Source organism: Mustela erminea, chromosome 12, assembly GCF_009829155.1.
Source record: "Mustela erminea isolate mMusErm1 chromosome 12, mMusErm1.Pri, whole genome shotgun sequence".
NCBI lineage: Eukaryota > Metazoa > Chordata > Mammalia > Carnivora > Mustelidae > Mustela > Mustela erminea.
The window spans coordinates 46,920,592-46,932,713 of record NC_045625.1 but is presented as its reverse complement, the minus strand read 5'-3'; the positions used below and the strand labels follow the sequence as shown (position 1 = coordinate 46,932,713).

Below are 12,122 nucleotides of genomic sequence, written 5' to 3'. Positions count from 1 at the left end.
TTATTTATTTATTTATTTATTTATTTATTTATTTTAAAGATTTTATTTATTTGACAGATAGAGATCCCAAGTAGTCAAAGAGGCAGACAGATAGAGGAGGAAGCAGGCTCCCTGCTGAGCAGAGAGCTTGATCCCAGGACCCTGGGATCATGACCTGAGCTGAAGGCAGAGGCTTTAATCCACTGAGCCACCCAGTCACCCCAGGTTTAGACTTTTTAAAAAGATTTTATTTATTTGTTTGACACACACATATATATATATAGAGAGAGAAAGAGTGAGAGAGAGAGTGCACAAGCAGGGGGAAGCTGCAGGCAGAAGGAAAGGGAGAAGCAGGTGCCACTGAGCAAGGAGCCCGAAGCAGGACCAGATCCCAGGACCCTGGGATCATGACCTGAGCTTAATGCAGAAGGGAGACCCTTAACTGACTGAGCCACCCAGGCACCCTTAGGTTTAGATTTTTAATTTTGCTGTTCCCATACTAAATGCATAGTCATAATTCAGTGCTGAAAAACTGGTTAGGTTTTAAACCAAAGTATAGTTGAAATGAAAGTTTAGAAAAAAGTATCATAAGCCAAAATTTAGTATCATTATGACAGCAGCTTTTGAAATTTAACTTTGACACTTTAGGCTCAAATTGTGTTTGATGTGGTTATATACCTAGGCAGTGTTGAAATGAAAGTTTCTAAACAAATTAAAGAGTTAGCAAAACATAATCAATATAAAAGCATTGCCATATTAATATTCCATGATTCAACTGAGCAATAACTTGTCTTGTGTTACAAAATGGATAGAAGATAATCTGAGTATAGAAAGTAATATTTCCTGTATGGGACCATTCTACCTTCTGCAATTTCTTGAATTCCACTTCCTGGTTAGTGAGCTATAGCTTTAGCAATCAGTTTTTTCAAAATACCTTTTTTTTTAAGGTCTATTTTTCTAGCTCTAAAGATATAAAGCTCAAAGCTCTTTTTGAAAAAGAATGAAACACATTTCAGTTATCCTTATCACTTGGAATATCTGGTTTCAGCCAAAATTTACATGTCATTCTAAAAAAAGCAAAAGTGAGATGTTGTCTTCTTTTAAGGAGAGACTTTGAAGTCAAACAGCTCGACAGGTGTTTAGCCCATCGGTAATGCACTTCTTCTTTGCTTGTAGACTTTCCTTGGTTGGGAGGTCATTCAGGGGGTGATGAGTGTGACATCTCTGCCTCGGAAGAACCCTAGGCAGGGTCTGAACCTTATCTTTCTGTTTGCTCCTCTGCCTCTGGGAATGAGTGGGGTGAGAGTTTGGGTGAGTAGTATTTGGCAAAAAGTGACTCATTCTCTGACCTTCTTTCGAATGATCTGGTATCGATGTATTTTCCTACATTCCAGAGAAAAAATGCTGAAATATAAAAGTGTTACTTTCTAGCGATTTCTAGTCTAGAAATCTAGTGATTTTGGTCAAGTAATTTATCTTTAGACTTCAGTTTCCTTGTTTATAAGGTATGATAACACAACCTTCCTCATAGGAGAAGTATTCCTTGAAATAGTATATGTATATTTTAGCACACAGTAAGCCCCTAATAAATTCAAATTATTATCAATATATTGCTAGGAAAGAAAGGGCATCAAAGAACAAATGATATGTTTTATTAATATTAGAGCCTAAATGCCATCAAATTATGAGTAGATAAAGAAGATACAGTATGTGTATATTACATATACATACACATACATATATACATATACACAAAGGAATACTACTCAGCCATCAACAAGAAAGAGGTCATGCCATTTGCAATGATGATGTAGGCAGAGCTAGATTATATTGCATTAAATGAAATAAATGTATTATACTATATACTTAGTATATTATACTATATGTATATGTTATATGTAAATGATGAACCACTGAACTCTACTCCTAAAACTGATATTGAACTCTATGTCAACTAACTAGAGTCTAAATAAAAATAAATAAATAAATAAAATAAAACCATGTCAGTAAACTTTCATAGCTTGATTAATATGTTCAAGGCACTCTGGGGACACTTTAAATGATAAAGTGATAAATGAGACAAAGAAAAAGAAGTAATAGGGGAAGGACTCTTTGTGGGCAAAACTTTTAGGATTGGATTTTCTTTCTTTTTTTTTAAGATTTTCTTTATTTATTTGACAGAGATCACATGTAGGCAGAGAGGCAGGCAGAGATAGAGAGGGGGAAGCAGGCTCTCCGCCAAGCAGAGAACCTGATGTGGGGCTTGATCCCAGGAGCCCGGGATCATGACCCGAGCCGAAGGCAGAGGCTTTAATCCACTGAGCCACCCAGGCGCCCCCCGGATTGGATTTTCAAATGGTCATCTCTTTCACCATTGTACTTAGGTTTGCTCTGTTGATAGCAAAGAATTTATCTAGTTTCCTTCTTAAACCAGAGTCATGGAGCATGAGTCAATGAACAGGATTGGTTGCCTATGTGGAGCATTTTATATTTTATGCAATCATTTCTATATCACTATCATAACGTTTGCCCTATTCTCAGACCATCTGTCTTTACTCTCCTAATAGTTTCCTTCAGATTGGCTCACCTCTTTTCCAACATCATTTAAGTCTCATCTGAGTGACATTAGCAATGAAAATTGTGGTTTTGTTGTGCAAGTTATATTTTTCTAATGCACTTTAAAAAGTTCCACCTGTAGTCCATTTACCACTTATAGTCATCAGAAGTACCTCCAATGCTATGTTACTGCGTTTTGGAAAACACTGCTACACATGGTATTGCTTGGTCCTCATAATAGTTATGTGAGGTAAATACAGAAGACATAATTATCCCCATTTCAAAGATGAGAAAATCAGGCTCATGGATTAAACTCTTGTCACCAGTAAATTTCCAGAACTGGGCCTGGTGCTCATACCTTCTTATCAACCCACTGCTTCTACTATACTACTAACTCTTCTGAGGAATGCATACTTAGACCTAAAAGTAAACCTTTGTCTATTTAGACCAGACTATTTTGGAATGTTGTGGTAATCTGAATAGAGATGAAACAGGAAAAAGTTAGCAAAGAAAAGGAGAGTAGATTGCCAAGTTGTGGTAGGCAGCCTCTAAGACAGCCCCTGATTAACTTCACCTTCTAGTATTCATGTCTTGTGTAATCCCACTTGAGAAACTGTTTTCTAACCAATAGAATATGGCAACCTAGGGGAGATGTCACTTCGCTGCTTGTTTTGCAAAAGATTGTGACTTCTGTATTGCTAGAGGTCTCTCTCTCTTTGTCTCTCTCTGTCTCTCTCTCACGCTGATTTTGAAGAAGCAAGCTGCCATAGGAGGGGGGACCCAAGCACTATAGGGAACCGAAGCCCTCAGTTCAACATCCCTCAAGGAAATGAATCCTGCCAACAATTTCGTGTGGTTAATTGGGACACAGATCCTTCCCTAGGCGAGCCTTCAGATGAGACCCAGCTTTGATGGATATCTTGTATGCAGCCCTGTGGGAGACTGTGAAGCAGAAGACCCACTGAAGCCAACTCCAGAGCCTTGACCGCAGGCATGTTAAGCTATTCACTTTTGCAGATTGAGTTGGAAGGATTAATCTGTTATTCAGCAATATATAACACAAGTCTGCAGGACTCAATTCCAGAAGTGATTCAGGGTGGCTGGAACCGAGTTATCATTGCTGGACATGGGCCCCAAGTGTTTGCAGTTCTGTCGAACTGTGACAGCTAACACTGGACGCTTTTTCTTTCTCTTATTTTTCCAATTCTTTCCTCCCTATCTTCTCTCTTTCACTCCTTCCCTTTATTTCTCCTAATCTTTCATACTTTTAATTAACAGAACAGTTGGAAACTTAAAGTCAGTAACAGTACAAAAGAAAACTCCTGCCTGTGCAAAATGTTATCACCTGTATCTTTCCACAATGGCCTGTTCCAGGCTTCATATGTTGGCTTCCTAGTACACATGCACACATCTAACAAAAGTTTACCTGTTGGTATTATTGAATCACCGTGGAGTGAAATCAATGCTATCCATTCCATTTTGTTTTCATTTTTCTACTTATGGAAATATCTTTATTCTTCTGTGGGCTTTGTGTACTCATGTTCTCTCTCTTTTCCTTTGTAGGCAATTTATAGCATTGATCTACAGTGATCTGTACTGATCTAAAGCGCTGATCTACACTGATCTAGACTGATCTCGTTGACTTCAATGTGAAGGTGATTTTTCCTGCAGATGCTCTTTCTACAAAATTAAAAACATTAAGGGGCACCTGGGGGGGTCATTCTGTTAAGCGTCATGTACCTTCAGCTCAGGTCATGATCGTGGGGTCCTGGGATGGAGGCCCCCCCATCAGACTCTCTGCTCAGGGGGAGTCTGCTTCTCCCTCTGCTCCTACCCCTTGATCATGCTCTCTCTCTCCCTCTCTCTCTCTCTCTCAAATAAGTGAATTAAAAATCTTTAAAATAAATTTAAAATCTTGAGCATAAAGATATAGCATTCATGCTTTTACGCTGACTTACTGATTTCCTCTAGTTTTTCCATGCACCATACTACATGAAAGATTTTCGCTTTTGAGCAGGGTTTTCTTCTGTTTCACATACACAAAGAGCTAAAGGGAATTGGAAAGGACCATTCCAAGTGATCTTCTCTGTAGGCAACCTTGAGAATCATCTGAAGCTAGCCTTGATAGATGGGGGAGGGGGAGGTATGTGAAAGGATAGAGTAGGGGGTGGGAAGGTAAATATATGGACAAACTTGAGTCACAAATTTTTCACTATATGCCAGCAAAATTTAATAATAGCACTCCTAAACACACACACACACACACACACACACGTAAATGAGTCACACTATAAAAACTTTTAACAAGTGCTGGCAAGTCAGATGGCAAACTCACCCCGAAACCTGTCTCTCCAATAAAAACCTCATAATTAAAAACAAGGCTGTCCATAAATCATAACATATAATAACAATTATATGCAACTGGTACAAGACTTGATTAGAAAATTAACATTTTGCTTTCTCAGGTGAAAACACTAAATTTCCCTTAGAGTGGAAATGCCTCTGTAATATGTGGCCAGCAGGTTATCATCTTGCCCTGAACCGTGAGATGTTTCTTTGTCCAACTGCTAATACCTGCTGACCTTGACCCAGTAAAAGACTGAAGGGATGCAGTTTTGCTTGTCTCTTGAGACCAATAGTTGTGTTTGCCATGTATTGAGAAAGTGCCTCCAATGTGCTAGGCACCTTGTTTGGCACTGAATGTCCCATTTTCTCTTCTTTCCACTCAGGGAACAATTAACTATATTTTACTTCTATAAAACAGGGGCTTCCACTAGTTTACTGGCTTTCCTAAGTTTGCACAGGGAGTAAAGGATCAAAAGAGGGTTTGAACCTGAACTGACTTGATTCCCCAAAGGTACTCTTTCCACCAAAGGTGTGGCCTTGAGAAAGGACATGAAATTAATGGATATGAGGAATAGGATACAGTTGTGGACTTAAACCAGATCCTGCTGAATGTGTGGTAGCATGGATGAGAAGCCTCTTCTCTCTTGCTACCCTGGGAGAAGTCAGTCACCCGGCTTTGCTGGGTACTTGTTTTTTATTTTTTGTTTTTCTTGTTGTTCTTGTTTTTGATGAACCAAATCATTTCAATTGGCTATTATCTGACGTGCCTTCCATATTAAAATTATATTATTCTAGTCTATAAATTTACCCCCTCAGGCTTGCATCAATCTGACAAGTCTCAACGAGGTAAACCCTGGTATTTGTCATGTTTCCTTCAAATTTCCCCTCTGGCATAGGAGCAGGGTCTGAAAATAGAATGGAAGTTCCATGAAGCAATAGCAACACTTTTTCACTGTGTTCCTCTCCTTCCTTTTCTCTTAGGTACACAATTGGAAGAGCTGTCCCGTGAGCAGCTGAGGCGAGGAGAAGCCAGAGGTAGAATTGGGAAGGACTTGAATGAGTGGGTCAGTGAAATTCAATTCTTGTTTTCTAAAACAAATACTGTTTCTCTGGGTTTTTAGGGACTGGAAGAAAGCTCTCTGCATGGGCAAAATGTCCTCAGGTAGCTGTTCACAAAGAAATTGATGATGGTGAACTCCCGCTTGGTTAGAATTTCCTAATTATCTGAAAATATTCTTTAGACTCAAACTTCTAAAATTTTTTTTTATTTTAAAGATATTATTTATTTATTTGACAGAGGGAGAGAGATCACAAGTAGGCAGAGAAGCAGGCAGAGAGAGAGGAGGAAGCAGGCTCCCCGCTGAGCAGAGGGCCCGATGCCGGGCTCGATCCCAGGTCCTTGAGATCATGACCTGAGCCAAAGGCAGAGGCTTAACCCACTGAGTCACCCAGGAGCCCCATAAAAATTCTTAATGGCACTTTGAAGAGTAGAGGTTGACAAAATTTTTCTCTAAAGGGCCCAATAGGAAATTGTTTAGCTTCTGTGAGCCCATATGGTTTCTTTCACGGGACTACTCAACTCTTGTCCCAACACCAACGCTGCCACAGATAATACAGAAATGAATGAGAATATCTGAATGCCAAAGTAACTTTATTTGCAAAAACAGTTAGCAGGACAGATAAGACGCAAGGGTTGTAGTCGCTGACCCTTAGTAGAGTGGAAAAAATTCAGTTGGAGTTGATGATGGCTCTTTTACTCTAGCTGGGTATTTTGGGAGAAGATATTTATTTTAGATTTATACAACTTCATTATCTGTAAAATGGTGATAAGAAAGCTACCTCATCAGGCATTTAGGAAGATGAAGTTATATAGCTAACTATAGCAAACTGGCTTGCTTTAAAACAATTTTTTTTAATTTGTTTTTTATTGTAGAACATACATATCAGGGCACAGTGCTTCACACACAACTGCAAATCATTTTTAGGGGGAAAAAAAACTGTAAAAAACACAAAAACCACAACTGCTTTACTTATGTAGTCCCAAAGTGAATCCATACCGGTAAAGGAATTCTGGCCCCTGGGATGGGCTTCTTGATAGTGGCTGCCCCAGATTTCTGCAGCCTCAGGCGTGGGCCTCTGTAAGACAAAGGCCTCTGGGCTGGTGGCAGCCTGGGGACTGGGAAGGCCTGTGCCCTCAGCAGGTCAGGGGTTGGGCCTTGGCCCTGGCTGGCTGGCAAGGAGACATTCCTAGTGAATTGGGATCATCAAAACCATGCAGCCTTCAAGGATCTGAGTAGGTGGAACTCCCCAAGACTTTCTTGTTTTGTTCCTTTTATTATTTCTTAAAAGCCCCTTCCCCAGCTCCCATGCACCTAAGGCAGAGGAGGTACCGACCCAGTCAGCAGGACTGAGCTCTGGCCCTGGATGCATGTTCTGGGCAGACAGAAGGGGTGGTGGGGGTGGGGGTGGGTACCTTCCTATGGGGATGACTTGGAGAGGAGGCCCAAGCTGGCCAGTGTAGGTGAAAGGCAATGGTAAAGAAAAAGCCAGGAGACCAAAGGTAAATGGTAACTGTAATTATTATTATCATCATTACAGCAATATTACTTTAAATTCTTTTAGGGTTATGTTTTGTTTTGTTTTGTTTTTGTTGCTTATTTAGTCTAGCTCATGTGTTTTTTACAGTAAACCAGTAAGTGCTATTGGTTTAGAAAATGGGGTTTTGCTGGTTCACTACTGAAACAACTTCTGCTGGAATTAGAAAATTGTTTTAGAGAGGGTCGGTGCGTATTTCATATGAATTGAGCTAATACCATTTGCTCTTAGGCTTCATTTTTGTACATCAAGCCCTTTTCAAAGAAATTGTGCAGACATGTGTGCATCTGTTTGCTTTACCTCTTTCTTTTCCTTGTTGGGTAATCACGCCTATGTGGACTGGCATCCAACACAGCTCTCACGTAACCCCATGGCAGTAAGCTTCCACCCACTTGAACTGAGACCAGCCTTGGTGGCCCTGTGAGTGGGACAGTCTGGGTGTGTCTAGCTTGGGCTGTGACACCCGGAGAGGGTGGACACACCTGATCAACTTGCGGAACCTAGGCGTCAATACAGTGGTGTTTCTCTGTGTATTAGCCTTTGTAAAAGGTCACTGATTTGTAAAAGGTGGCTGATTTGAGCTATGGGGTTGTACCCCACATCCTCTGTGTGTTGCACTGGCTTTCTTTCGGTAGCATCCTGCCTCATTTCTAGAGGCTACTTTGACTCATAGAACTGAGGTCTAGCTTTTTGTATTTCTGAATTTCCTTAGAAGGAGACAAGGCTATCACATCCAAGGGTCTTGAGTCATTGTAGAAAACTTACCAAAAAGAGAACTTTTCACTGAGGGAGAAAATTATACAATCACAATAAAGCAGAAGCCACAGGGCCTGGGTTGTTGACTTACCATAAATGGAAGGGTTACAGTTAACAGGCGACTTTCAGTTCCTGCTATTAGATGGGGTGGTCGGTCCCTTTCTTTTACTGAGTCCCCTTTCCCTCTTCTTCTTTTCTTTTCTTTTCTTTTTTTTTTTCTTGTAAAGAAGAGTCAAGACAAATGCCAACTGATCTGCCTTGGGCTGGTAGGGGGATAGGATATCAACTTAATAATAGAAGTTGGGTCAAAATGTACGTATCTCTCTATGAACTGAAATTGGAGTGTGCATGGGTGAGTTGGATTGAAGGCTTTAAACATGTGTTAGCTTGCAAAACTGGCTACAGAGAAAAGGCCTAAAACAACCTAGTAATATTTAGGGAAAATATTAAAAATTTGCACACACTGCCCTTCAAGATACGGTGTTTTTTTGTAGGTGAGATAACAATCCAAACACCCCAACATTTTTAAATTAAAAAAAAATCCACTTTGAATCATAATTCTGGAAGTATAACGTGATAGTGATGAGGAAAGAGTGCATCATATCTCATACTTTATTAACATATTTGTGCCGTTTTCTGCTTTTACTTCACCTCTAGAAAAAGTCTTTAAATTGTATCAAATACCAAGGTGAGTTTGTAGCCCAAATTCTTTGCTCCTGGCTGTTTTCTTTTACTTCTGTATGTATGGAGATGTTTCTCTCCTAGAGCTACATTATTCCTTTAAAATTGTGATATGAGAGAGTTTGTGGTTTATTTATATTCCCCTATTAATGATTATTATCTGGCTTATTCATTTAGTTAGGAAGGTTTGGGGTTGTGTTCTCATGACAGAGCTAGGAATAACACATTGATTTAATGGGGGGTGTTTTCTTCTGTAACTCCTTGGGCTTCTTGCATACCTTTGGGAAGGACGTAATGAAACTAGCCCAAAATGCCTTTGGAAGGGTATAAGATGTTCATACCTCCCTTTCCAGGTCTATTTCCATGGCTGTAGCTGCTTCAGAGACCCAGCAGTATAGGCTCCGTTCAACATTCAGCAGAAACTACTACTATGGCTGGATTCTGGTCCGACAAGTTGCCACGAACCCAGCTGTGGATGGGATCTTCCACACTCTCGCATCAGCGTACCTGTCTGGCCTTAGCTCCTTTTTCTTTTCTCTCCCTCTCCCTAGGTTAATCTCATATAATTATGTGTGTACATGTCTGAGGGCAGGGACCATGCCTTATTCATCTTTGTATTATTCAAGAGCCTGGCCCAGAGTGGTTGCTTAAGAAATGGGTATTAGAGAGATATTTACATGTGGGCTAGAAATTCTTGTTCAGATTCCTGTATTTGGACAACGGGCGTTCAGCTTTCTGGATAGGATAAAATGGAATCTATGGGCTTTAGGTACATAGTGGCATTTAAGGGCTGCTATGCGAGTTCAGAATACCCCATGACTGTCCAGTATTAACCTCACTTCTGTCAGTAGCCATGTCTCAATACTAGGTGACTCTTAGCCTGACATGTTTTGGCAAGAAAGGACTCTCTACCTGGTTTGCCTAATCTACCCTGGCTTCTAGTTTCAACAAGAATTATTTACATGCATTTAATTTTAGCTCTTGGGCTAGAACATGTCATTGTTCTTTTTACTCACCTCCTCCCCTCGCTTTTGGAATCAGGACAGGCATCTTCAGTTCTCGTTGTTCCTGTTTGGTGTGCTTCTAGATGGATTTTAGCTCTGTCCTTCAGCTCTCATGGCACTCCAAGATATTTTTGAGTCATGTTTCCTTTATAAGAAAATATAGACTATGTCAATACAAAGGGAAATGGAGCTTGGTGGGAATTCTTTAAATCATCCAGGGACCTCATATCCTGGCTTGAAGGAAAATTAAAGCAATGAATTTGGATTCATTTATCTCCTTGGATAGTTCTTCTCTAGTCAACTGACCGGATAATGCATTTAGCTCTTATTCAATTTTATCTGTTACTGTCACGGGGAATCTAGAAGAAAAAAATATAGCTGAGGCTTAGTTTTGAAGAAGTCATTGTTAGTAGAATTTTATTTTTTCCCATATTAAGAAGAGAATGAACATCCTAGGAAAATAATAATGAGCTTGGGGCAAAACAAAGTTTTGCTGAGTACACCATGAAATGGAAAGTCCTCACAGCAAGCTTGCAGAAGTGCTCTGAGAAGTCTCTTGCACAACTCTGTTTCTTTATAGTACTTACACAATCACATTTCTTTTTTTTTTTTTTTAAGATTTTATTTATTTATTTGACAGACAGATCACAAGTAGGCAGAGAGGGAGGCAGAGAGAGAGGAGGAAGCAGGCTCCCTGCTGAGCAGAGAGCCGGATGCGGGGCTCGACTGCAGGACCCTGGGATCATGATCTGAGCAGGAGACAGAGGCTTAACCCACTGAGCCATCCAGGCGCCCTCACAATCATATTTCTTAATGACTTTCTATAAACAATTTTTTTGACAAGAAGCATACAGTCGTAAAAATAAAGAGATAACTTTGGCAGAAAAGACATTAATGGTTTCTTACTTCTAGACTATGACAGACATAAAGTTATAGATTTCTCTAGTACAGTTTTCCTATCAATTGTGGCAGACACAGGAAATGCAACACACGGTAGGAGGTATCAGTTCGCCACCTAGAGGAGGTATGTAGAATTCCATATTTCTCCAAACAGCTTTAGTGGGATTGATTCATTCATTTATTCATTCACTCACTCATTCGTTCATTAAATTATGTACTTATTTAATTATTTAAAAACAATTAAATACTTATTAGGCTTATTTTTGTACCAATGCAAATTTGATAATCTAACCAAGTGCTATGAGCTCAAAGAAAGCATTAAGTGTATCTCCTTTTACTTGCACAGTTGCTTCTATTTATTTATTTGAAGATTTATTTATCTGTTTTAGAGAGAGCAGAGTGGGAGGAGGGAGGAGAAAGAGAGGGTGAGGGAGAGAGAATCTTAAGCAGAATCCCTGCTGAGTGTGGAGCCCGACACGGGGCTCAATCTCACAATCCTGAGATCATGACCCGAGGTGAAATTGAGAGTCAGGCACTTAACTGACTGAGCCATCCAAGTGCCCTGCAGCTGCCTCTCCTTAAACTCTTTTATTTTTAAAAGACTGTAACTCAAATATCTGGACAATTCTAAATATATTTCTGATGTCTATTACTTTCAGCTCTTGAGCTATAATAAAGCCTGTTTTTGTTTGTTTGTTTGTTTTTAATTTGTTCCACCCATTTGCAGTGTAGCTATTCGGGTCTTCTCTATACCAATTGGGAAATGGAGTCTCGGGGAAATTAAATAACAAGTTTCAGGTGTCACAACTACTTCATGATAGTGCCAGTGTCTGAACCTATACCAGTCTAGCCCCAGAGCCATCACCCTGCTCAGATCTGGTCTAGTACCGATGCTCACTAACAGCCAGCCTGCAGGTCGGGGTGTGGACAGTGCTTACAGGTTGAAAGGAGATCATGGCCAGTAGCACCATAAAGCATAAAGTAGGCTTGGGAAGAGCTTGATGAAGCCATCCAACTGGACAGAGTCTACAAAAGATGGTAGGATTGTTCATAGGTATGGATTCCTCGTACCCGGAGGAACAAACTCCATAATTTCCCTGAATTGGTCCTGTCCGGGTGAGAGTAGACAGAGGGCTGGGGGCAGCTGGGGTGCGTGGCTTCCTTCTCCTAACATCGTCACCCACCACTTCATCATGGGATACAGAGACGTACAATTTATAATTTAGTACAACATAAAACTCCTGCGGTCTGTTTCAGTTGAACTGTCATTTCTGTCAAGCACCCAGGGCCGTGAGCATACTCCTG

At 40.2% G+C, this 12,122-nt stretch overlaps 1 long non-coding RNA gene across 6 annotated transcripts in view; it reads left to right on the top strand.

Moving 5' to 3' along the window:
• The window catches only part of LOC116571073, a 107,642-nt gene that overhangs the window by 28,776 nt on the left and 66,744 nt on the right, over positions 1 to 12,122 (top strand). For 4 of the 6 annotated variants that reach the window (XR_004277693.1, XR_004277691.1, XR_004277690.1 and 1 more), the window contains exons 3-4: positions 4,099 to 4,190; positions 5,863 to 5,945. This is a non-coding gene — a long non-coding RNA (uncharacterized LOC116571073). Of the gene's footprint in view, positions 1 to 1,155; positions 1,291 to 4,098; positions 4,191 to 5,862; positions 5,946 to 9,266; positions 10,556 to 12,122 lie in introns of those variants that run through there. The other 2 variants (XR_004277692.1, XR_004277694.1) reach the window with 2 other exon arrangements.